Genomic DNA, 23,316 nt, shown 5'->3' with positions numbered 1-23,316 from the left:
AGTTTAGAAAATTTGTCCCTTTCTTTAATGCCCAGACAGGAGTTGGGGATTTTTGTTGTTGGGTTTCACATTGCTTGTGGGGGTTTATTTATTGTGGTTGCTGAACACCACAAAAATTTAAAATCCTGACATAATCACTGGCATTTGTCTATAGAGATGAAAATAAACCTCTCCAATATGCTCACTTCCGTGTGGCTTTATATTTTTCCAGCAGGCATTCTCTTCAGTAAGTCTCACGTTATTTAGCATTGCAGATTCAGAGGCATTCCCATCCTGTTCATGTGACTAACAGACATAGTAAGTGGATACATCTGTAGTTTTAACGAAAACTTCTGGGGTTCCATGAATGTTTTTGAAGTGGAAATGGCAAAATCTTTTGCAAGAATCAACAAATCATAGCCGGTTTTACACTAACAAAAATATATAAAAGAACTAAAATGTTATGCACTAAGACTTAGTAAATAGCTCCAATCCATCCATATCCATTGCCAACGACATCTCCATCAAGGGACCCACTTAAATCAAACAACCTTTCTTCTGGCAAACACTTCTGCAGAACCACCAGCCTTAGCAGCCAACATATCCAGGGTTCACCAGTCCAGAGGTAGAGTGAATATGACACAGGAGCTCTTCACTGAGAATGAGTTTTCACAAGAGTGCTGAGCTGGTCTAACAGCTTCCTACCACTAAAAATATGGTTCAGCTTTCCCCTTTTTCTCTGTCTCAGCTGTGTGTACTTACCATTTCCTTTGTGCTAGCTCCAACAGTTTGATGACTCAATTCTGCTCACTCAGCAAGTAAAAAAAGGGACATAATTTTCTGCCTGTTGAATAAGCTGACATGTCTCATCAAGGGGTCAGACTGGCTTCAGAGACAGCAAAAGAAAATGTACAGGATCACACAGCCAGAATGCAATGGGAAAAGAAGATACAGGATCTCCTGTGCCGGTAAATTAGCACAACCATCTTCTGAAATACACATTTCTTGTCATCCACATCTCAGCACTGAAAATGGGACTGATAACATGTGTACTGTCAGATTTGTTCCAGGTAATCTGCTCTCCATATATCACCTCATTAAGCTCAGGCAAACACCTCAAGAGTTTGATTATCTGGACATAAACAAAACTCTATTGCCTAATCAGTAACTGAAATACTCATAATGTTCACATCTCTCTTTTCAACAAGATAATCAGGTATAAGTATTCACTTAAGAATTTTCTTTTAGCTGAAAGCTACATTCTCTGATGGTATCTGAAGAATTTGACCAACTCCGTGACATAAGATCCTGGTTTTTAGCTGCAAATTTTGTTAAAAATACTTGAAATGTCTGCCTAATATTAGGCAGTGTACATAGTGTTAGCTGTGTAAGCAGTGGTTTCATTTGTCACAAAGACAGCACAGGATCACACCTAGAAGCCTAGCAGTGGAGGCATTCATAAATAAATATCGTTTTTGAAATGTGTGCTCCACACCAAAAAAAACCACCAAAAACAAACAAACAAAAAAACCACAAACAAAACAAGACTAAAAAGCTAGGGAATCTTAGTTTATTGAGTTAATGAAACAGTAATAAGAAAACACACCCTTTGGTCCTTTTTGCACCATTTATTACACAAAGCAGAAAAACTGGTCTCTATATGTGAGGCCGTGAGTTGTGTGTTCAGTTTTGGGCCCCTCACCACCAGAAGGACACTGAGGAGCTGGAGCAGGTCCAGAGAAGGGCAACAAAGCTGGTGAAGGGTCTGGAGCACAAGTCCTATGAGGAGAGGCTGAGGGAGCTGGGGTTATTTGGCCTGGAGAAAAGGAGGCCCAAAGGGGACCTTATTGCTCTCTACAACTACCTGAGAGAAGGGTATACCATGTAGAGGTCAGTCTCTTCTGCCAGGCAACCAGGGACAGGACAAAAGGAAATGGCCTTAAGCTACACCAGGGAGGTTTAGGTTGGATAGTATTTCCTCATGCAAAGTGTTGTTAAACATTGGAACAGGCTGCCCAGGGAAGTGCTGGATCACTAACCCTGGAAGTATTTTAAAAGGTACGGATGTGGCACTCAGGGGCATGATTTAGTTGTTGACTTGCTGGGTTAACAGTTGGACACAAGGACCTGAGAGTTCTTTTCTAACCTAAACGATCCTATGATTCTATTTTATCTGTTGATCCACGGCTCACTGACAGTTGTATTTCATGCTTTTTTTATTAAGAAGCTGGAGGGGAAAGCTGTCCATTAGATTTGTGAGAGGAGGTGCTCCTTGGGTCAAAGAAAACTCTCTGTAGGGAGTGGGGGTCTGCCCCAAGCACGCTTACCTTTTAGATTCCAGGGTGGAAAACATAGACTCTGAGGACCAGGAGCAGACAAACTAGGGTTAAGATCAAAGACCAGACGTTTTCAATAGTGTCCGCTGTAACCTGGGAAGCCACTAAAACTGAAAGCAGAGCTGGAGGAAAGGACCTGTCCTTCAAGGAGCAATGGTTAAGAGAAATAGTTGTTTTCAAAGCTTTTCATTTTTGTTCATCTGTAGCAGACTCCAATTATCTCAGTTTCAAAACTAATGTATTCAAAGCTGTTCCAGTAAGCAGGGGTTTTAATACTCAATGCCCTTTCACACCCACCGGAGGGGAAAGGTGCAGGCAGGTCCTCCTTAGCTCCTTGGCTTATTGCGCATTCCATCTCACTTAGATCAGCAGGCTGTGCCCACGGCTAACCATCCCTGCTATCTCCGCACTAAATCCTGACAGGCCAACCTTCCTTCTCCAGAGCAGCTTCTGCCCTGTCTCACCGTGACTGCAAGCAGTCAGCTTCCTCCAGTAAAGGACCTGCCCATCAGGAACAGCTTCGCCACATTCCCTAGAAGCAGTTCCAGCCTTGCTCTGTACTCTGCAGTTGAAAACCCAGCCTCTCTGCACCTGGCAATCTGATATTTCACTCCAGCCCAGGGGCTAGGCATAGCCTTTATCTCTGCATTAAAGATGACTTTATTCTTTTTAAATAAAAAGTTCTAAAATATTGGTTAACATCAAGCAAAACTGCAGCAGACATTCTAAGACTAATGTAAAATATTATTCAAAGAGTAAAAACTTTTTCACGAATAAGGTTTCTGCACACTTGAGAGCAAAATATGACATACTGAACGGGAAAGTAATATTAATCTTTGAGAAAGACAAATTTCCTAGTCAGCAAAAATTTGCTGAAGTTGTATACTTTTTACAAAGAAGTTAATTCACTGAGCTGCTCTGGAATCCTTTATAGCTAATAATTAAAAATCTAAAATCTTATTTTCATCCTGTAATAAATATAGCTAACAATCAAGATAGATGAGACAAAACTAGAAAGGTTTGTTGGATGATTTAAGTTGAAGGAGTTACTACATCAATATATTGTACTCTAAAAAGGGCATGCATCATTAAAAAAGAAGGCTTTATAATTAATATGTTTTCATACAACCTACCTTATTTCCCCTGAGATCACTAACCAAAGCCTTTTAAAAATTGATTAGTGCAAGCACTTAGCCTAGTACCACTTTAGAATGTAGCAAGACAGATATTAGCTGAATTTAAAATTACAGCAACTTTATTTTTAATTACTTTCCAAAATGCCAGATTTACATATTATCAAATACATTTCCATGGCAGAACTGACCACTAAGCATTTTTGGACATGGCAAGAAAAATTAATTATATTCTTCCTAAAAAATTCACTTAGCATTCAGAACACCTGCATTGTTGTCAGGGATAATAAATGTGATTAAACTTGCATAAATTTCACTATATTAACCAGTACAATAACTCAATAGCTTTGCTGAACTGAGCTGATGTTATACACTGCAACACTGAAGTACGCAAGTATAATGTAGGGGAGTTCTAGAAAAATATATGAGTTCTGGAGGGAAGAATTGCAACCTGCCAAAGGCAAATTCACCTTCTTAAGCTGTCAGTAAAAGGACAATTTCTGGAACTGAGACATTTTAGCAAAAAAAGTTTAATCATAAGTCATGCTTTGTTAAGGTCTAGCAATACAATTGTCCCGCTTGTATTAATATATTAGTTCTCAAGGTTTGGCTGCTCTTATTAAGAAAAAAATTAATTGTATCAGGACATGGTTTGTGTTTTGAGGCATTATGGTTGGCTGATCCTGGCAGAATTGTGTAATATTCCTTTGTCATTCCACGGGAGGCTTACGAAGCAGGAATGGTGTTGGTCCGGACAACAAATTCATACTGCTAATAGTTGACACCTGCATCCTGAACAAAGAACAAAACATAAGCAGCAGTATTTCCAGGTAAAAGACATTTTTCTTTTAATGAGGTGAAGGTCCAGTTTTAGAAAACTATCTAGACAGCCAATAAAGCACCCTAAACATCTCTTGGAAACCCGGTACCAGCTGCAATGCCATTGGTGAGACAGGAGGAGCAGAGATCCCCTATAGGGATCTGGCATTGGAGCAGAGATCCCCTATGGGTGCTCCAGTACATCCAGTGGGAACTTTCTCAGTGCAAGGAAAGCAGCTGCTTAAAGCATAGGCCTGATGCATCTCTGAAGTTAGAGTGTGAAAACTAGAATGTCACGGCTCACCTAGATGCAAGGGAAGGACTGTGGGTACCTACACAGGACAATTTGTCCTGCTTAGTCTTCTCTTTTATCAAAAAAATGTGCCCCTCCCTGTGGTGCTTGTTTGTCTGTCTGTTGACTACTTGTGAAGCTAGATGATGAGAAAAGGTGACTTGCCTGTATTTACATAATGCTGAAGGAGAGCCCACTCTGATATAAGTTTTGCATTTTTCCAAAAGACTACGCAAGATTCACTGGAGCAACACCCAATCTCTCCAACCTAAAAATACAGTCCTTAATAATTAGAGAAGACTCTTTGAGAACCTCACTGCTCAAGTGCAATGTAGATGATGTGCAAAAAAGAGCTAAGAATGGGGATATGTATATGTGATCTTTGTGGTTGGCCCAGTCAACAAGGATGCATAATTTACAAACAGTGGAGTCAAAACTGAGGAAAGAAAATGAAGTGACAGATGTGATTTTTAGAATGTCATGTCAAACTTGGCACATCTTATTGCTCATTCCTAGATAATGTTCAAAAGTTACAAATATCATGAAGGGAGAATACTCCTCAGGGACCTTGAGTCAGCTGATACAAAAAGGATAAATTATAGAAGGAGGGTTGCAAGCAGAAGAGCTTATGCAATGATGCCAAGCAACCCAGAGGATGAGGCAAATACTGAACTATGAGAAAACATTTATAGGAATCTGAAAGAAAGTTTGAAAGCTTCTTAATCTTTTAAAAAATCCATCTCAATTAGTATAATACCCATTTGAAATGCCACAGCAAAGAATATTTTGTGGTGAGGTAGATTCCTGCTTCTCTCTGGGGCAGACTGTTGAATGATTTCCTTATTTATGTCATGGCCTTGAGGAGGGAAATCAAAAATATTTCCATTCACAGGGATCACATCTGACATTAAGTTGTAACACAGCCATTTCTGATGCAAAACATTCAAATTGCCTTGTAAGACATAGTGATGCCCTATGGTAATTCACTAATTGAAATTCCAGGGATAATTTAAATAAATTATTCCAGGGATTAGTTAAACTATAGGAAACTGATTAAAAAAGCAGAAATTAAGTCTTGTATTAGTCTACCCAAGGAGAGACTCCTTCATTCTGTTTTGTATGGAAGACTGACATATATCATTCTCATCAGTGTCATAGCTGAGCATCTTTTGTCGTAGAGAACTGGAATACAATGTTGACAGAAGAAAAACACTGCATAATAAATCCTGTTTCCTGCTGCACATGGACTCAAACCGTTATCACCAAATCTTAGCTTTGTCCTGCAGCCAGGACAAGGAAGGTCCTATCTTAAGATTTAGACAAATCCAAATACTTTAGTCCTGTGTCAGAACTTGGTGCATTCATCATGTACTTCCCCACACCTGGGCAAAATGAAAGCCAGGGAGACAAACTTCTTATTTGAGTAGCAAAGAGACTGGAAACTCAAGATATCCATCTCTTCCTCCCATGCAGGAAGGCTCCCTCGGTTCCTTTTCCCTATCTCTTTCCCCTCCAGGCCTGAGAAGAACACAAAACACTTCAATTTGTCCCCTTCTCAAGGAATGAGTAATGTAAAGAACCACAGGAGGACCTGTGGAGTAACAATCCTTGGGGGCTTAAAGGTAGGCAGGTAGACAGATATGAGACTGGGGACTAGCATGGCCTTATCCTAAACATATGGTGAAGAAGTAACATTATTTGTAGAATTACAGCACACAGGCATGCACATACCTGCACACGCACACGCAAACCACGTCACACGGAGCTCGAAAATTAACAACGAGCCCAAAACATAATATACTCTTTTAAAAAGCAAATATGCACACTGGGGACCAGTCTCAAATTATGGGGCCTGACTCACGATTTTTGAAACTTTAGTATTAGCATCACAGCCATTTATGCTGTAATTACAGCACTCTTAATTAGATTGGGAGATTGCTCCAAGATTCCTGAGACAACTTCTGTGACAAATATAGACACCCTTAAGGCAGTCATATACATTTATGGAAACAGCAATTTAAATAACAGCTATAAATGGATCAAGTGGATCTGATGACATCATCATAATGAAAAATTATTCTTGACACCACCTTATGAAAAGTTATTTTAAAAGTGAGTCATTCTTTTTTTTTTTCACTACATCAAAACATACTGATAGGATTTAAAATCACTCTTGAGGGAAACAAAGGCGGTTCTTTCACTCATCCACTACAGCACACTTTCTGAATAGAAGTTTATAAAGAAGTTGTGCTACACCAGAAATAGTTCTGCACACCCTTGTTGGACCAGTAGAAAGTAGTAGAAAGCTATTAAATGCAACCTTGATACTGCATTCTGATGTTACCAGTCCACATGATGAGATTTTAAGCACATTTCTGTTTGCTCTTCTTGTTTTCCACTTCTTTCCTAGTGTTTACTTTGCTAGAAAATCTAGCTGGGTTTTAGCAAATATGAAAAAAAGATTGCATTGCCTTCCAAATTCCCTCTTACCAAATTACTAAATTACTGAAGGCAATCCCTGTTTCAATAGACCTTGGTTGTTTTCCTTGACCTCCAGCAGGTGTCCAATTAAGTCTGAAAAATTTATATGATATTCCCTTTCCATTGATAGTTCTAGAATTAAACTGATGAGATCTCTAGAGAAGGATCATCAGTGTTACACCTTTCATCTTTAATTACACTGGTTGAAGATGAATGAATGTACCAGAAGGATCCCAGCTGGGAAGTAGCATGCTTATTAGATAGTTGATAATTTAATATACACTCTGAATTCTGGTTATTTTCTTAAAACATCTGAAGAGCTTTCAACGTATGACAAAATCTTAGTATTTATTCAGCTGGACATTAACTGTATTCTTTTCCTTTTAAAAAAATACTGCTCAGATGCAGGCAGAGAACTGTGACTGGCATTAGAGAACAAAGAATGTTAGACAAGGTGAGTTAAAGGTCCTGGTTAATGCATTCAATCTGTTGTTTCCAACAATTGTATATATGTCATCTAAGAGAGCACATAGAGAGACAGAGCAGAAGACTCCTAGAGGACTCCCAGGAGTCCCACCACACAAGAAGACTCAGTCCCTCTGCTCCTGTAGCTCCAGCTCCTCCTCATGTATTTTACTTCTGAGAATGCTTAATTGGAAATGAAATGCTGAGTGAGCTCAACTTCAGAGTGAGTCACAGCAAAACAGACTTGCTAGGCAGGGTCTATAACATAGACACCTAACATTAGGTCTCAGCAACTAGAGGTTGAGATCTACTTGTCTGGACTTCTTGTAGACTGTTGAGAGAAATAGGTATGAAAATAACTCCTTTCATCTTCAGAAAGAGGTAATAAAAGAGATCAGATAGTACTGCAAAAGTACCATCCTCAGGGGCCAACATGAACGTTGCTCAATTATTTCAGTATAGCACTCTTGAAAAATACTCAAGTCTTGCCCAAAGCCAGATGCATTTAAGTAAAAGTACTAGATTTTGTTCAGATATGTCCAGCTAAGTAAGAACGCTGTAGCAGCTCAAAACTTGTATTTTTTACAGGTTGATGGCTTGAGCAGGGAGAGTTTGCTGTTTGTTGGAGCAAGGAGGGTCTGCTGATTTTAGTGTTGGTGAATGCTGAGATCAGTTTGACCGAGCCATCAGACTCCACCACAAGGATATGTAAGACATGCTCCCTGAGGCTGGGGCCAGCAAGGAAATATAAGCACTGATACAAAAGTGAGAGTCAGAAGTGTTGGGCAGAAAAAACCAAACAGCTGCTAATACTTTTTTCAGCACAAAGCATTTTTTTGCTGAGTAAATCTGAAAAACATAACCTTAAAAATGTGTATGACTGACAGTCCATCACTGTATACCATAAAAGACCAGTCCCACTTCTGCATGGTGAGGTCTTCAAGCATACATCCCTAAGGTGTAAGGGCCTTGCCTTGAGTGGGGATGCCCCTCAAGGTTACTTCTTGAGGCTGAAAGAAAGAGATTTGCCCACAACCATTAATAATTGGTTTTTCTAGTTTTATATAATTGCTTCAATATAATTGCTTTAATATAACCGCTTCAATATTGCTTCAAAAATAGCACTATACTAGTAGTTATAGCAATCCATACTGCATAGTAAATAATTCTGATTAAGTTCTTTTTTTGTCTGATCATTATAATTTTTTTTAATCAACTCAAATAAATATTTCATTTTATTTATATAAATATATCTGAGCGGCCATCCTTAATCCTCCAGGACAAAGTTTTATAAAGGCTCAATTGCACCTGTATAATCCCTTGGACATAACCTGTTGGCTGAGCCTGGGGCTAAGATTGGATCCCGTCACACCAAGGCTCCTCTCTGAGAGGAGTTACAAAAGCAAGGAGGTCCTTTCTGCACCTCATGGCTCAATGGGAGGACTTCTCTAATAAATTTTGCCTGAAGCTCCCACTCCACCCATGACAATCACACTGTTTTACTTGAGTAAACTCACTGGCATATGAACAGTGCCTTTTTCAGTTGTTCAGGGCTTGCCTTGGAAGGGAAAAGGTACCAATGATAGCCTGGCACCTATGTTCTGTCCTTCTAGACTCCAGTGCAGTCAACCTGAGCTGCTGCAGAAAGCATATCCTCCACACCAGAAACTAAAACTCAGATCTTCTACTTGCACATTAATTCATGGGTAGGCACAGCTCAGAATAGAGATGATTTGATACAATTGTATGGGAAGCTTGAGTGGTCCTTCCACCGGGCATATTCCTATGCTGTATTCTCATTTTCTTATTGATTTGTTGCTTCTTGTTCAAAAATGAGCCAACTCACAATACCAGGTAAAAGCCTGATTACAGATCACATATACTGAACCGAAACATATCCATTGAAAACTAAAAAGAAAGTCATGGATGATAGCACTAAGGTCTCACAATTTTGTTGATAGGTTGCATGATTCTATAAACTTCAAATCCAGCCACAATATTCTTTTACTTCTCTTGTACAGAGATGACAATCTTTTCTATCAAATGGCAGGATTGGCTAGTAGTAAAAAAATTATGAGAAAACAAGGGTCCTTCTTTCTGCCTCTAGAAATCAAAGAACATTATGATATTACAAAGAAATATTATGATGTTTGCTTCATTTAAATTCTGAAGAACTTGAAAGTAGATATTGTCCAGAGCCATGCTCAAAGTAATCAGCCATAATATTCCTAGTTACTTTGAGAAACATGAAATGAGACCCTACATAGATGCACAGCAAGATTTACAGAAACATAGGTAGACAGCTACAAGTGCCTTACACTTTTTTTTTCTTTTTCTGTACAGAAAGAATCCATTCTGTTATTTCAGATTCAGTCTGTTATCAATTAAAAATGTTTTACAGCTCAAACACAAGATCAGTCAACCAAGGGGCTTAGTAAATGTGTTATTTATATAGTTATTTGTTAAAATGAGCTCCATTGCATTATAGAATGTTAAGACAAATTGTTGTGCCCTTTAGATTCATTATAGATGACAAAATACTAAACAAATCTTAAATAAGTATTCACCTTTCATCACACAGGAACATAAATGGTTAGATCTTATCAACAGGGGAGTCTTTTTAATCTTCCTTTATTAACCATAGGAAAAAAAATATTGTTGTTTTCCCTGCCTTCTTTCTTAAAAAAGTCTGATAATTCTTGGCATGGTGGGGGAGAATTAAAGCAGATCATCTTTCAAGTGAGGAGCAAATCAATGTCAGTGAAGGAAAGCCTAACCACCCTTACTGACTCTGGCCTGCCAGGTACTGTCTTACAGAGAGACTTCAGTTAAGTGTCAAAGGCAAACCAGCACTTCATAACGGTACTTTATTGTGCACAAGCAAGGAGTGCATTATCTTATCATCTGGTTTTATAACTTCCTGCTTCATTGTGCTGCAGATTAAAAAAAAAAAAAAAGGGATATAAATGTCATCTTCTCTGTCATTAACCTAAAATCTATTAGAATTTTATTAGAAAATAAGTAGCAAGACAGTACAGCTACATTTCCTCCCTTATGCTGTGCTAAATTGCTTGTGAAAGTGATATATTATGACTCTTACTCTACATCTATTGCAAAACACGGAAGAGAAGCCCACATACTGTGTACATTAAACAGTAATGTTAAATTGGCAATGAAGCAATGAACATCTCCCTAAATCTCCAAGCAGGTTCTACAAATTTCCCTTTTGAAGGATAAAGATAAATAAATAAATAGTTTCCATCTAGGACAAAATAAATGATACTAGTAAGCTTCCCTGTTGATATACCCAGGTCACAAGCTATTAACCTTTTTTTTAAGATACCCTTTTTTGAAGAATAACCAAAAAAAAAAGTGCTCTTGTATTTCTCTGCTCGGGGCAGGCAGTTCCTTTATTATTAAAAGTCAGAAGTCTTCAGAAAGAAAACAGACTTTTGAGCCAAGAATTTAGAGGCTATGAAATGTTATTAAAGTTTCTGCAAAACAGAAAAGGTCTCAGTTCATTTGGGTTTTTTAAAATATACATATTGGAAAGCAGAATTCAGGAGGGATTCAATTTATTCCTGAGTAACTGGTCAGCACAAGGTTAAATAAAGAGGCAAGTTATGTGTGGACCTCAGGCTCCCTCTTTAAGGGTCAGTTTCACCCAGAATGGAGCACATGAAGGGACTGCAAAGGGTAGATCCAAAAGGCAAAACAGTACATCAGCAAGTAGCAGGCTTAAGCATCTCTTGGGAGCTCTTTGCTCACAGGTAAACTTGCAGTGTTGATTTTTCTGAATTAGTGAAGAAAACACCTCTAATTCTTGTAATATGAAATCAAACCAAAGTCCTGCCTTTCAGAACATCTGCTGCAAGTCCCAGGCTTCACCTCCACAGCAGCCTGCAGAGATCCAGAGCAGTTCCCACACACACACCCCGAGCAAGGCAATTTCTGCTACCTTGAACTTTGGCCACTCTCCCAGCAGGACACAGGTAGCCTCTGTAAAAAGCCCATTTCTAATTCTCCTGCTCCCATGGTTGTGGATGGTGATGATAGTTCATAAAGCATCTGAGCTGCACAAAAGAGCACCAGGAGAAATTAAAGCTCTTCAGGCTGGAACTGCTCTTGCAGAATATAACTGACCCATCCAACACTGGCAGCTGCTTTCCAGACTCTGGAGATTTGAGCATGTGTAGTGGGACAGGGATTGTAGAAATTGAAGCAGCCTGCAGGTATGAGCTGAACCAGCACATTTTCAATCCAGTCTTAGTTCAGTTTAAACTGGGACTAAAATCCTTCTAGTTTGAGTCCAAGTTCAGGCCCATAATTAACATGCTTGGGCCCAACAATCCCTTGGAGCATTTAACATGGAAAAATGCTGCATTTAAAAGTAGGAATGTAACAAAAGAGTGTGACAAGGGTAAAGCTTCCAGTCGCAGCTCAACCAGACGGACAGCCCCTGTTCCCCCAGCAGTACAGGCACTCTTCACACCTGTAGCACGATGCCACAGTGTCCTCTTAGCACTCACATCTGACTTGAGAAGATGGAGAGGTACTGCAGCGCTGTGTGGGAAGCAGAATTGCAAGAAAAAAAAAAAAGTTCTCTGCTACCTGAATACACCCCAGATGTGCAGAAACTCATACACATTTATACAGTGATGCACCCCACAGGACTGCCAAGTTTCAAAAGACATATAAAGGGCTCTGCTGTATAAAAAGTCACTGTTCCCTGTTGTAAAATAAAGAAGACCAAAAGAATAGAGCCAAGTGAGAACAAGAAGTACCAGAATTGATAAGTACCCATCTGCCAAGCATAATGGCCTTGTATCATGGTGCAGAAATGAGGGCTTTTCCTGCCCACACCGGGGTTGGGGAGAGGCAGAGGAGGGTTAGGAGCGGAAGAGGCAGAGGAGGGTTAGGAGCAGGGGAGGCTCTACATGATGTGGGCTTGTATGCCCTAGAAGGTTTAGACAGCTCCTGTGCTCAATAGCACCCCAACAGAGATGTCACTTTATGATCAACTCAGTATTTTGAAGTGGTAACTATTTGCTGGTTCAGTCCCAAAGAGACTATAATTATTTCAAAGCTACAGTTTTGTGTTTGTCTCTGTCTCAGGTAAAAAACCCCAAGATTTGAACCATTTATATGCTTAGAGTTAGTGCTAGGTTTAGCTGGTTGTGAAGAAATGAGGGGATAAATACACCCATATATGGAAAATTACATCCATTTTTCTTCACAGTTAACAAATTATACCTGACTCTCTTTGTCCAGAGACAGAAAAAATACCTGGGTCTTCAAAGGTACTGGTGTTGCTGCCAGTGTCAGAAAGGCTGTTGGTGAGCACTGCTCATCAAAGGACATTTCATGTCTGCATGCACACCCTTCGCATTCTGCTGCCAAAGCAATGTCAGGCTGGGTCATCTGCCTTCAAGGCAACTTTAACTTGGGCACAGTTCTTCTAAAGACACTAAAAATGATTTACATTTTTCCTTACTAAATCAGCATTTTTGGTATCATTTGTGTCAGTGCCAACTTCCTCTCATTCTTCACCTCTATTCTGGCCCACCGTTCCCCTCCCTTGTGTGCTCCTGAATACCACTTGCATGCCAAGAAACCCATATTGATGAATGCAAAGTTTGTTCAGTTTATTGGAGAAAACTATATTGTATAGCGTCCTATGTAACCTACACTAAAAATCTATCTAACATTGGCTTAAATCTTTCATGAATAGGAGTAATCTTTCTGAATAGGATACTTCCTTTACAAATGGCACATACCCCAGATTCGGACATTTTGTTTCTCACTACATTTTTTGACTCAAGCAGTTAATGCCAAGATGACAGAAAGTGGCACACTGTGACCTCTATCCTGACAGGAGGAGGCTGGGGCTTGATGCAGAATTTTGGACTTGGAACAAGCACTCAGATACTGTGGTGATTATTTCACACTGATTACTGTTCTTTACTGCTGATATTATTTTCCCTGACTGGTTAACTTTTCCCATCCATGTGTCTCTTCCATCAAGGAAAATTATTAAACAGTTCTTTTTGTTTGCTTGAGGGCTGTTGGTTTGGTTTGGGGTTGTTTTCCCTTTCCCAGAAACACATTCAATTTACCTTGCAGCAGTGTGCAGCAGAAATCACAGTGCAATTTCAGGAGGAGTTAACAGGCAAGAATTGCACATTATTCATATCTCACAGAACTTGATAATAAGGTATTATTCCTCACTCTCAAAGGGACAAACTGAGCCATGAGAAGTGATTGCTGAGATAGTCCAGTGCTTCTACAGGCACAATGGTGTGAATGTTTCCAGTGTGGCTCAGCATACTGTCTTCACTTACATTTACTGCCAATGCCAAGCACACAACATGAGGGCACTAAAGTCCTTTCAGATGTTGATGACTCACACTCCTTAAATACGTCACATGCCCCAACAAATCCACCTTCCCATAGAAGGCACCAAATGCCATTAGGTGAAGCAGATGTTTCTAGGCAACCTGACCATGACCATGAAGTGACCCTCATCTATTTTGGATTTATCAAATCATCAAAGGCTCCTGCTCCTGCCAATAAGACTTGGGACAGGCAATTCAAAGAGGTCATTATATAATGACCAGCTGCCTGAGCCAACTGAGGCAGAAAATACTGCCTACAGGGGATTGGAGCTCTTCCTGAGGGAAGAGGAGCCCCCAGGAGTTGAGGGGACATGGAACAGCCAGTGTCATCTTCTACCAGGGTGCTGACCTACCACATCTGAGAAGAGGGAGCCCGGTGACTGTGACAGCCATCAACCAGCCAGGGACCATTGGACAAGGTGAATGAGTCAGACCTGGGGTCTATGCAGGGAGACATTTTGGGAACAGGGGGAGGCAGTGATGGGGACCTGACTGGAGCATAGGTCTGGGGTCCCTCCAGAAAATCCCATCAGGAAGTCAAGACAGAAAGGCTCTGAGCAGCCCTCAATATTTGTCAGTCAGGAGTGGGGACCTGTACTGAAATGGAACTCTTTATGCATGGTCAGAGCATGCATGGGTGATAATGGCAATAGAGGCATCTGGGTGCTCTTATGGCCCTGACAGCATCCTTCCCCTTTTAACGGGCAGTAAATACCAAGGTTAACCAGCCAGCTTCCACGACACTTTCTTATTGTACACACACCAGAACACAGGTAATCACAAACATCTGGAGGGTAGCAACTCCAGTCAGCCACCTAACATATCATACTAAATCAGAAACCACATATCAACCATGGTGTCAAAAACAGACATTAAAGCAAAGAAAGGTCACTTAGCCTTTGCAATTTTATTCCAAAAAAATCCTGGATCCCTAAGGTCTAGAAATACAACATTTTACCATAGAAAACCCGTAGCCCACTTACTATACAAAGATGCCCTAGCTGCAACCACAGAATCACTAATAACGTCAAAATGACAATTTGGAATACAGAGGAGGTAGTACTCCCAGACATTTACTCAGCAACCTATCAGGAGTGTTACGTATGAATTATGTTGTGAAACAAGAGGTTAGCAGTTAAAAAAACTAGCTGATAAAAGAAGCATTGTAGCAGTTTATTAGAAATGTGGGCTATGTCAAACCCCTTTTTGTAATTACAAATGGAATAGCTTCTATAGCTATAAGGGAGAAATGAAAGCAGATGACTGCACAGAAAAGAGTCTTTATGGAGTGCTCAGGCACTAAGGACTGCTCAGCTGACAGTCCTTTTCTGCTTGAGTGCTGTTTCCAAGTGCTTTTTATTTTGCTCTCAGAGACTTACATGATCAAAGCCTGGAGCTAAGATGATGGTTCCACATCAGGCAAGGAGCTAAAGATAGTTTTCAATCCCTGTATTAGGCACGTTCTTTTTCAAAACGTATTAATCCTCTGGTTTACCAAATATTCACCACAAACAACTCCAAGCTATCAGCTGGGAGGAAAATGCTTTGATGCCTAACATATCCTGTTGCCTTTGAGAATTTTATAGTGCTATGGTACCTTACCAGTTCTGGTGTAAACAGGGACAGCTCCCAAAAGAAAAAGGCAAAATCAGCAATTAACTTGGGCAATAGGCTCTGAAAAGTGCAAATTTCCCATAAAATCAGGACTGATGCTGTTGCTGTGGAGGAAGGGTGAGATTGCCTGGAGCAGCAACTTCACAGGCTGGCTGCTCTCCAGTCTCTGGTCTGCATCTCCCCCTACTTCCTCACCCTCGCTTCCCCATCCTCTCTCTCTTCAGAAGCCACCTGTCCTCCCAGGGACAAATCCTGCTGTGGCCTATGCTGCCCAGAAGACCAGAGCAGGTTCTTGGAGTGACAGGCAAGAACCACTACACTGAGTTTGGTGGAAATCTGCTGATGTGAAAGCAGCCTTCAGTGATGCCATGCAGCATGCCGCTATAACCCCAGTAATAACTGACTTGGCAAATTTCTTTTCCAGACAATCTAGCTCAAAAATGGCAAACAGACTCTCTCTCTGTGTTGTTTACCTGCTAGGAAGCACGGAATAAATGAAGCATGCCTGTGCATGTGCACATCTTTTGTATATTGGGAAAGTTACCTGTCCTTCACTTTCTCATTTATTAAACTCACACTTTGACAGGTTCTTGCACACATGCTTGGACAATTTTTAGAAGTATCATCAATCTAACTGCAGCTGAGTTGCTCTCTCGCCCCCCTGTTCAGACTTTGACTGAACAGTTTCTTTTAATAAATGAGTGATACGGCTGGGTGTTATCAACCTACTGTAACATTTAATAGATATTCATAACATTTATTAATCATGAGCAAGTTTACAAAGGATTCAGTCCTGCAAGGTGTGGAGAACACTTGATTCTCCTTGAAGTCAGTGAAAGCAGAAAGGGTGAGATTTTTGTCCTTCCAAGTTCTGTTTTACAAATGCCAAGCCTTCCTTCTGGACATTAAAAAATTGAGCACAGCTTTCTGAAGCAATGCATGTGCCATATAGTCAGTTTGTTTTACCAGTACCCTGTTCTTTGTGGACAGAAAGATCTATTTTTGTTTTAAAAGTTGTACTACAAACAAAAGTCTTCCATCAAATTTATCCCAGGTACAGAATTCTGCTCTTTAGCAGAACTTGCTGCATTTTCTCTGGCTGCTTTGAATCACAGTAATGCTGCTTGGCCTATAAACACCCATATAGAAAATGGCAGTGTTCACATTCCTTTCCACATGCAGAACTCAGAAAAACTTCATGAATTAAAAACCAATCAAGTATATTAGAATAATAACACAGTTTCCTAAAATTTAGCAACTTATGAAAGTGAAATAGAGAATTACAATTAAGATTAATGGGAGACAACTAGAATGAATTTCAATCATTTTTATTTCAAATGCATGTGGGATCCTGTTCATCATTTATATGAAATTATCAAATCTAACCTCATTACTGTTATTTCTTCCCTATATTGGAATTTTAAAAATAAAGTTCTAATTCCTAACATAAAGCAGTAGGGAAAGCAAATAAGAATGTTTAATCCTAATAAAATACTGTTTGCTGAATTTTTTTTTTCGCAACAGGAAGATGGCACAGCTGCAATACACATAACTCTGTTCACTAAATATCCACCAGTTTTTCTCATTTGTTTACAGACATATTCATGCCCTGGCAGCTGTTCAGCCACTTCTTGACATCAAATTGTAATGTTAGATATTTCACAAAAGATGCCACCCAAATTCTGTATACCGCAGGAAATGATGTTCTTTTCCCCCAAACAGTATCCCAGTTCTGTAGTTCATTTCCATCTTGAAAAAAGTGATTTTCAGTACCATCTGCAGACTTGCAGCTTGGGTGTGGTAATCTGCTTCTTCACTTCCAAACTGAAGAAGTTACAGGTAAGGTCTTATATCTCCACGGATTATACTGAACAAGCCTTTTACCTGAGAGGAAGTCTCGACTAGTGAGCATCTTCGTCATAAGCAGTACTGAGATGCAAGAGTCTGAATGTCAGAAAATCTAAGTGATTTTCCAGGTACTTCATTCTTCTGAACATTTCTGAAAGAATTTAAACATGATAAGAAGTATATACATTCTGTTGATGCCTTGAGAGGCCACCTAAAAACAGAGACTAGACAGGAGTGAGGGAATAAAGGTAGGTATTTATTTGAAGGGACTTCAGAGGTACACCCTGGGGAGCCAGAGGCTGCTGCCAAGATGGACCCCAAGATGGACAACAGGTCACGAGTTCTTCACACTTTTATAGGTTTCATTCATTTGCATGTCAGCGCTAATTCTCCAGTTAAAGCTTCAGTTAATGACGTAATTTCCCCAAGCCTGCCCCCCCTTTAGAGAGGCTTCTGGTTTATACTTTTTGGCCTAGGATGGTCTGAGTGTCCTTGGAGAGCAGTTTCAGAGAGGCTTTGTTATGTCTACCTAGCATGAGAGAGCAGAAGTTAACAGGCTACAAGAAACTTCAGTTACACACCAGGCAGTACAGGATTTGAAAAATATGAAAGTTAAAACCTGAGGCATCACTGTTACATCACCAGAGTTAGTGAAACATCACTGGAAAGTGGTTGTTGTTTCTTAGGAATGGCACTCCCCAATATAGTGCCTTCTCCACGCCCCAAAGAAGACTTTCTCAAACTAGACACCATTGCTCCCCACTCCATGCCCTCCCCCTTCCCACTCAGGGGATGGAGTTGAGAGTTGGCGGCACAAAGAGGTGAAATTTACTGGTTGAGATAAGAACAACTTACAGGAAACAGCAATGAGATAAGATAATGAACAGTAACAGCAACAAATCAATAACAAAAGGTATATGACAAAGAAACAATTTACACAGAAAAATCACTACAAAATACCAACCTTCCCCTGCAAAATGCCAGTACCTTACTTCTGCCCCTTGCAAGTGTAAGATAGTATCAAATAAGATTATGCCCCTTCCTGGCTACTACTAAAATATTAACCCTGTCTTGCCCAAAACTAGTTCCCCAACACAGCTGTTTACTTTTCCAGACAGCAGAAGGTTGAACCTAAAACTAGGTATAAGCCTAGGAATGGAGTACTTGGGCAGCTGAAGGAGATAACACTATGGCTCCTGACCAGTGTGACTAATTACATTCAAAAATATTTTACTTTTGCTTCTTATGTATTTATACTTTGGTCTCATTTGTTTGCAATGTTCTATGTTATAATTGTTTTGCTTCCATAGCCTGTGATGAAATGTCAAATTAGATGATACTGTAAACTGGCAGAATATTTAACAGCTATGAAAAAGATTTTCTTCACCCTTTTCTGGCTTCTATATGTTAATGTCTGCTTGTCTCCTTCAACATAATCTAGGCTATTTTGGGGGTTCTTTACCTCTGGAAATGTTTTCAAATCTCATTATGCAAATCCAGTACATGACACATAAGCAAGAAATATATATTCGAGTTACTAAATGAGAAGAAACCTGAATTCTTTTCAAGAAGGAGTTAAATACCCAGTAATAGAAATTAGAACTATTAACTGAGAATCAATTTTCCAGCTGTCAGTTTAACAAACAACAATGGAAGTTTTTTAATCAATTCCGTTGGCTACCTGATGTTTCCTTCAACAAGAGGCATACTTCCCATGACAGGTTCTTGGGAGAAGGTATGACAAAACCCATATACGTGGGCAGAATGCCTGTAACAGGAGACATCCTGCTAGCAGCAGCCCCTGGAAGAAGTCAGCTCTGATGCCCTGCAAAGGGGTCAAGCAGGAAGTAGAAGGTATCCAGTGCTGAGTGAGAAGAGGAAATGGGGGAACTATAGTCACAGAGAGCAGAAAAAACCAGATGGTGCCAGTAGGCTGTAGGATTGTTGATTTTGGTTTGTAATTACAACTGGCAATCACTTAGAACCACGGCTGCTTTTTCTAATTATTCCACTTTGATTGCAATTACCAGCCAAAGTCAACAATCCTAGTAATAGAGCTCAGAGTCTTCTGATGAAACAGTTAAACTCCCAAGTGTTTGCAACCAGACCTTACAAACCTGAAATTTAACAGGAAAACATATTAACAAGGAAGCCTTTTGGATCATAAGTTGTATGCCAATGTATTCATAGCCTAGAACCATGAGAGTAAGAAGGTTACAGTGAGGACAGCTGAAACTTTCTATTTGAAACTGAATTACAGTCAGCAAAGGCAACGCTTACCAAAGTGCAAACAATTTCATGCACAGTTTTCATGTAGAGCCTAGTTTAAGGTAAATGAGTGTCTCAAGATGAACCAAAGCCTGTGGTTTTCCAAAGCAGTGAAAAATTTTTAAAGGATCATGTTGACTTCTAACTCATTGGAAACTGTGCCATGTATACTTATAACTCAACAAATTTCCTAAGCATTTGCAAGCAGGGCAGGGGTATTTTGAAGTCTACCTGCTAGGCTCAGCCTCCACCAGATGCAAAAAGTCCATTTTAAGCTTGTGAGATGTAATCATGAGCACATAAGTGGAAATCAAGTCAAATTAATCTTTTTTCTGCTAAATAACGTCTTTCACTTCACAATTGCTCTTGAGAAGGACTCTCATCTTGAAAGGAAAACAAAACAGACTCAGCAAAAAAGTTACAGAAAATCATACTGGAATTACCTCAAGAATACATCTAATCCTTCTCCTTACTGAACTATACCCAAGCCATGTCTGGCAGACAAGCTCCTCAGGTGAAGATTCCACAATCTTTCACAGATTGTACTAAAGTTTTTGTGTCTTTGTTCTCATTATATTATTACTAACTTTTAGCAGGAATCCTCATTACACCAGTTAAATCCTGTTATTTCTTGTTCTATCAAAAGAATGTGAAAGGAACAGTTTCCCACCCTCCTTTAAACTGTGTAAAGACTGTTATGTTTCCTATTAATGTTTTTCTTTCTTTACTCAACCACCCAAATTTCTTAAGCCTTTCTTCATAAATCACATTTTCTGCTCCTACAATTGCTGTTTCCAGCAATCTCTCCAGTTGAGCCAGGTATTTGTCAAAAGTTAGTCCTCACAACTGGGCATAATATTCCAAATGAATCTTTACCAAAACTTAGTAGACCAGGAGATGATTTCACATACCCTACAGGTAATACTCTTGTGTAACTATCCTATTAACTCACAACAAAATTACTTTTTCTGATCCTGTTCGGTAGGTGATTCACTGTGACAGGAGATTCAGCCTAACCTCTTATTCTCCAGTGAGGAGGATACTCAATTATCCAGCCTCTTATTTTCTCTCTCTCTGTGGATGTAAGAAGATTATTCCTGTCCAAGCATAATATCTTGAAATTCTTCTTGTTGAACTGCTGCCTTAGACTGCATCTCTTATGTATCAAACTCTTTCTCAAAACTAATCCTGTCCTACAGCATGCTCCTTAAATGTTGGTATCATATGAAAGCTCACAAAAATACTGAAAAATGATAGTGAGCTTTTGATAACTTTTTAAATGCAGTTTTCCAAAAAGAGTCCAACTACTCTTATTATAATTAAATCTATAGAGTGCTTTCTTAGCTAATTTATAAAATGTCATGAGAGATAAAATCAGAATTTGTCAGGAGAAAGCAGCATGTCATAGCCTGTTTCTTTCCTATCTATAAGAGTAGTTATTATTTAGTTCCAGAAAGAAATTAGACAACTGACATAACCTGGTTTTAGCAAACCCATAATGGCTGTTAATTCATCTCCTCATCATCCTCCAGATCTTTAAAGATACTTTGAATATTTGTTCCAGTATAATTCCAGAAAATAAAGCCTAGCAGACCACCCTATGATTTTTAGTTCCTCACGTCACTCTTTTTCAAAGGAAGACATTGTGATTTCTCTTTTCCAGTCTTCTGGAAGCCTATGCATCTTCCAAGAATTATCAAAGATAGTCACTAGTATATCTATGGTTGTTTCTGCAAGGCTTCACATCACAGTGAATTTCCGGAGACACGAAATTTTTTTTCTTCCTGAAAACACCCAAGAGCTATCTCCTATCTTATTATTTTCTTCTGGGGTTAAGTTTGTTACATTTATGAGCACAATTGGCCACTTTAGTGAAGACATGAAAAAAAAACCCAAAACACCAAACTTGTCAACCATCTCAACCTCAACTTTTGTCATCATGTTTTATTATTCTTTTAATAGTGAATCCAATTCACTCCTTGGTGTTCTTCTTGCTTCTAACATATTTGTGGAAAGTTTTCTTGCTAGCCTTTCTGTCCCTTGCTTCTTGAACATGGTGATTGTAGAAAATGTGGTAACTGAAGCATTAATTCAAAGAGCTGGTGTAAAAAGTACAAGGCACATCGTGGTACTTTCAAGTGCAATTCTGGTCAGCTGGAGTGAGTAGCTGCACGGAAGTCTGACTTGCAGCAGCCACTGGCATTTAGGGGGTGTAGTGGAGCTCGTGGTTGTAAATGTTCACAAGTGGAATGAGAGCTGGGATCATGTCACATGCCAAGAGCCACCACCAAAGACATCAGAAGAGTAGACAGCACTCTAATGTACATCACACCATCATCTCCCTTCTGCTCCTCATGTGCACATAGGAGGTCAAATGTAAGACTGAAAAGTGGGGTCATGATGCATCCAGTGGGCTTACTGCACCCTGCACCTTGTGAGATATCCCACCCTGTTGTACTTACCTGCACCTGCCCTTGCTGCACCTGCTGATGGCTGCAGGCACTGTCAGCCTGCTTCTGCCCTAAGCCCCAGGCACACCCAAAGGTGGACCAAACGGCTCCATTTCTCTCTGTTTTCTTCTCAGTTCCTCAGACTGTAAATAATGAAATCTCTCTCTCCACCATGCCTCCCCCTTTCTCTGAGCAATGCAATTGGAGCTGTGTCAGGGCAGCTAGTCCTTTCTTTGCTCTGATTGAATAATAATGAAAAGATGGGAAACAAAGACTAGCAACTTTTGAGATTAATTCCCCTTCTGTTCTCAGCTGTCAGACTTACTTATTTTTTCCTTTTTTCAGCTAAATCAGGTCATTATACTACAAATCTTTACTCTGACTGAAAGATTAAACTCAGGTATTTTATTTTCATCAGGGCATAATATTCAGCACAGAATAATTGGCTAGAGTTTCATCTGGGTATTTGTATGGGGCCTCCTATCAAATTCCACTAAAACCTTACTGACTCCATTTTTTTTAATTCCTTAGGATCTTACTGTAGTAAACTCTGGGCAAATGGAATCTTTCACTCAATTATTACTTATCTCTACATCTGAGGTGTCATGTTTTCATGAAGCCTCTTTAAACAATCGAGAGAATTAAAAGGTCTTCAGGGTTACCTTGTAATAAAAACACTAGTAGAAAAGAAAAAATCCATAACCTAAGTGTTTGTCCTTGACATAGTATTTTTTCCTACAATGAGAAGGAAAAAAAAGATGAAAAAAAAGAAGCAGTAAATAACAAAAGGCTTTCAGACTACATTTAACTGCTTTGAAGCCAACAATAAACTTACCACAGTTAAACCAGAAGACCAACAAGGCATAAGGTCGTCAAAACCAAGGCTCATTGAGCCAGTGTACTTGTATAGATGCCATTTCCATTTTGTCAGTACAAAGAGTGCTATATTGAACAGAGAGAACAGAGCTCAGGCTGACATAAAATTAAAACCAGAAAACATCCAGTCTATTATGGTGATCTCACGAGAAGCAGACAGGTTTTTTATACATTAGTAAACTCTCTGGTGTGACTATTGGATCTACCTTGATGTTTCTTACTTTACTGATTACTTTATTGATAGTGTCTCTTTTTAAAAGACATTATCACAGAGGGAACATATTTTCTCAACTGAGAAAAACTGGCTTTATGCCACCTCTGCTCTACCCAAAATCGACCCAACAGTAGCTTTGGGATTTA

At 39.5% G+C, this 23,316-nt stretch overlaps 1 long non-coding RNA gene across 7 annotated transcripts in view; it reads right to left on the bottom strand.

The window, feature by feature from the left end:
* Positions 1–1,779: 1,779 nt before the first annotated feature.
* LOC116442259 overlaps positions 1,780–23,316 on the bottom strand; it is a 75,987-nt gene continuing 54,450 nt past the window's right edge. For 6 of the 7 annotated variants that reach the window (XR_004239459.1, XR_004239457.1, XR_004239460.1 and 3 more), the window contains 3 exons: positions 22,916–23,022; positions 17,399–17,513; positions 10,419–12,068 (listed from right to left, as the gene is read on the bottom strand). This is a non-coding gene — a long non-coding RNA (uncharacterized LOC116442259). Of the gene's footprint in view, positions 4,241–10,418; positions 12,069–17,398; positions 17,514–22,915; positions 23,023–23,316 lie in introns of those variants that run through there. The other variant, XR_004239462.1, reaches the window with a different exon arrangement.

The sequence above is a fragment of the Corvus moneduloides genome, chromosome 3 (genome assembly GCF_009650955.1).
Source record: "Corvus moneduloides isolate bCorMon1 chromosome 3, bCorMon1.pri, whole genome shotgun sequence".
Classification (NCBI taxonomy): Eukaryota; Metazoa; Chordata; class Aves; order Passeriformes; family Corvidae; genus Corvus; species Corvus moneduloides.
The sequence above is the reverse complement of the archived record's forward strand: the minus strand, read 5'-3'. Positions and strand labels throughout refer to the sequence as shown.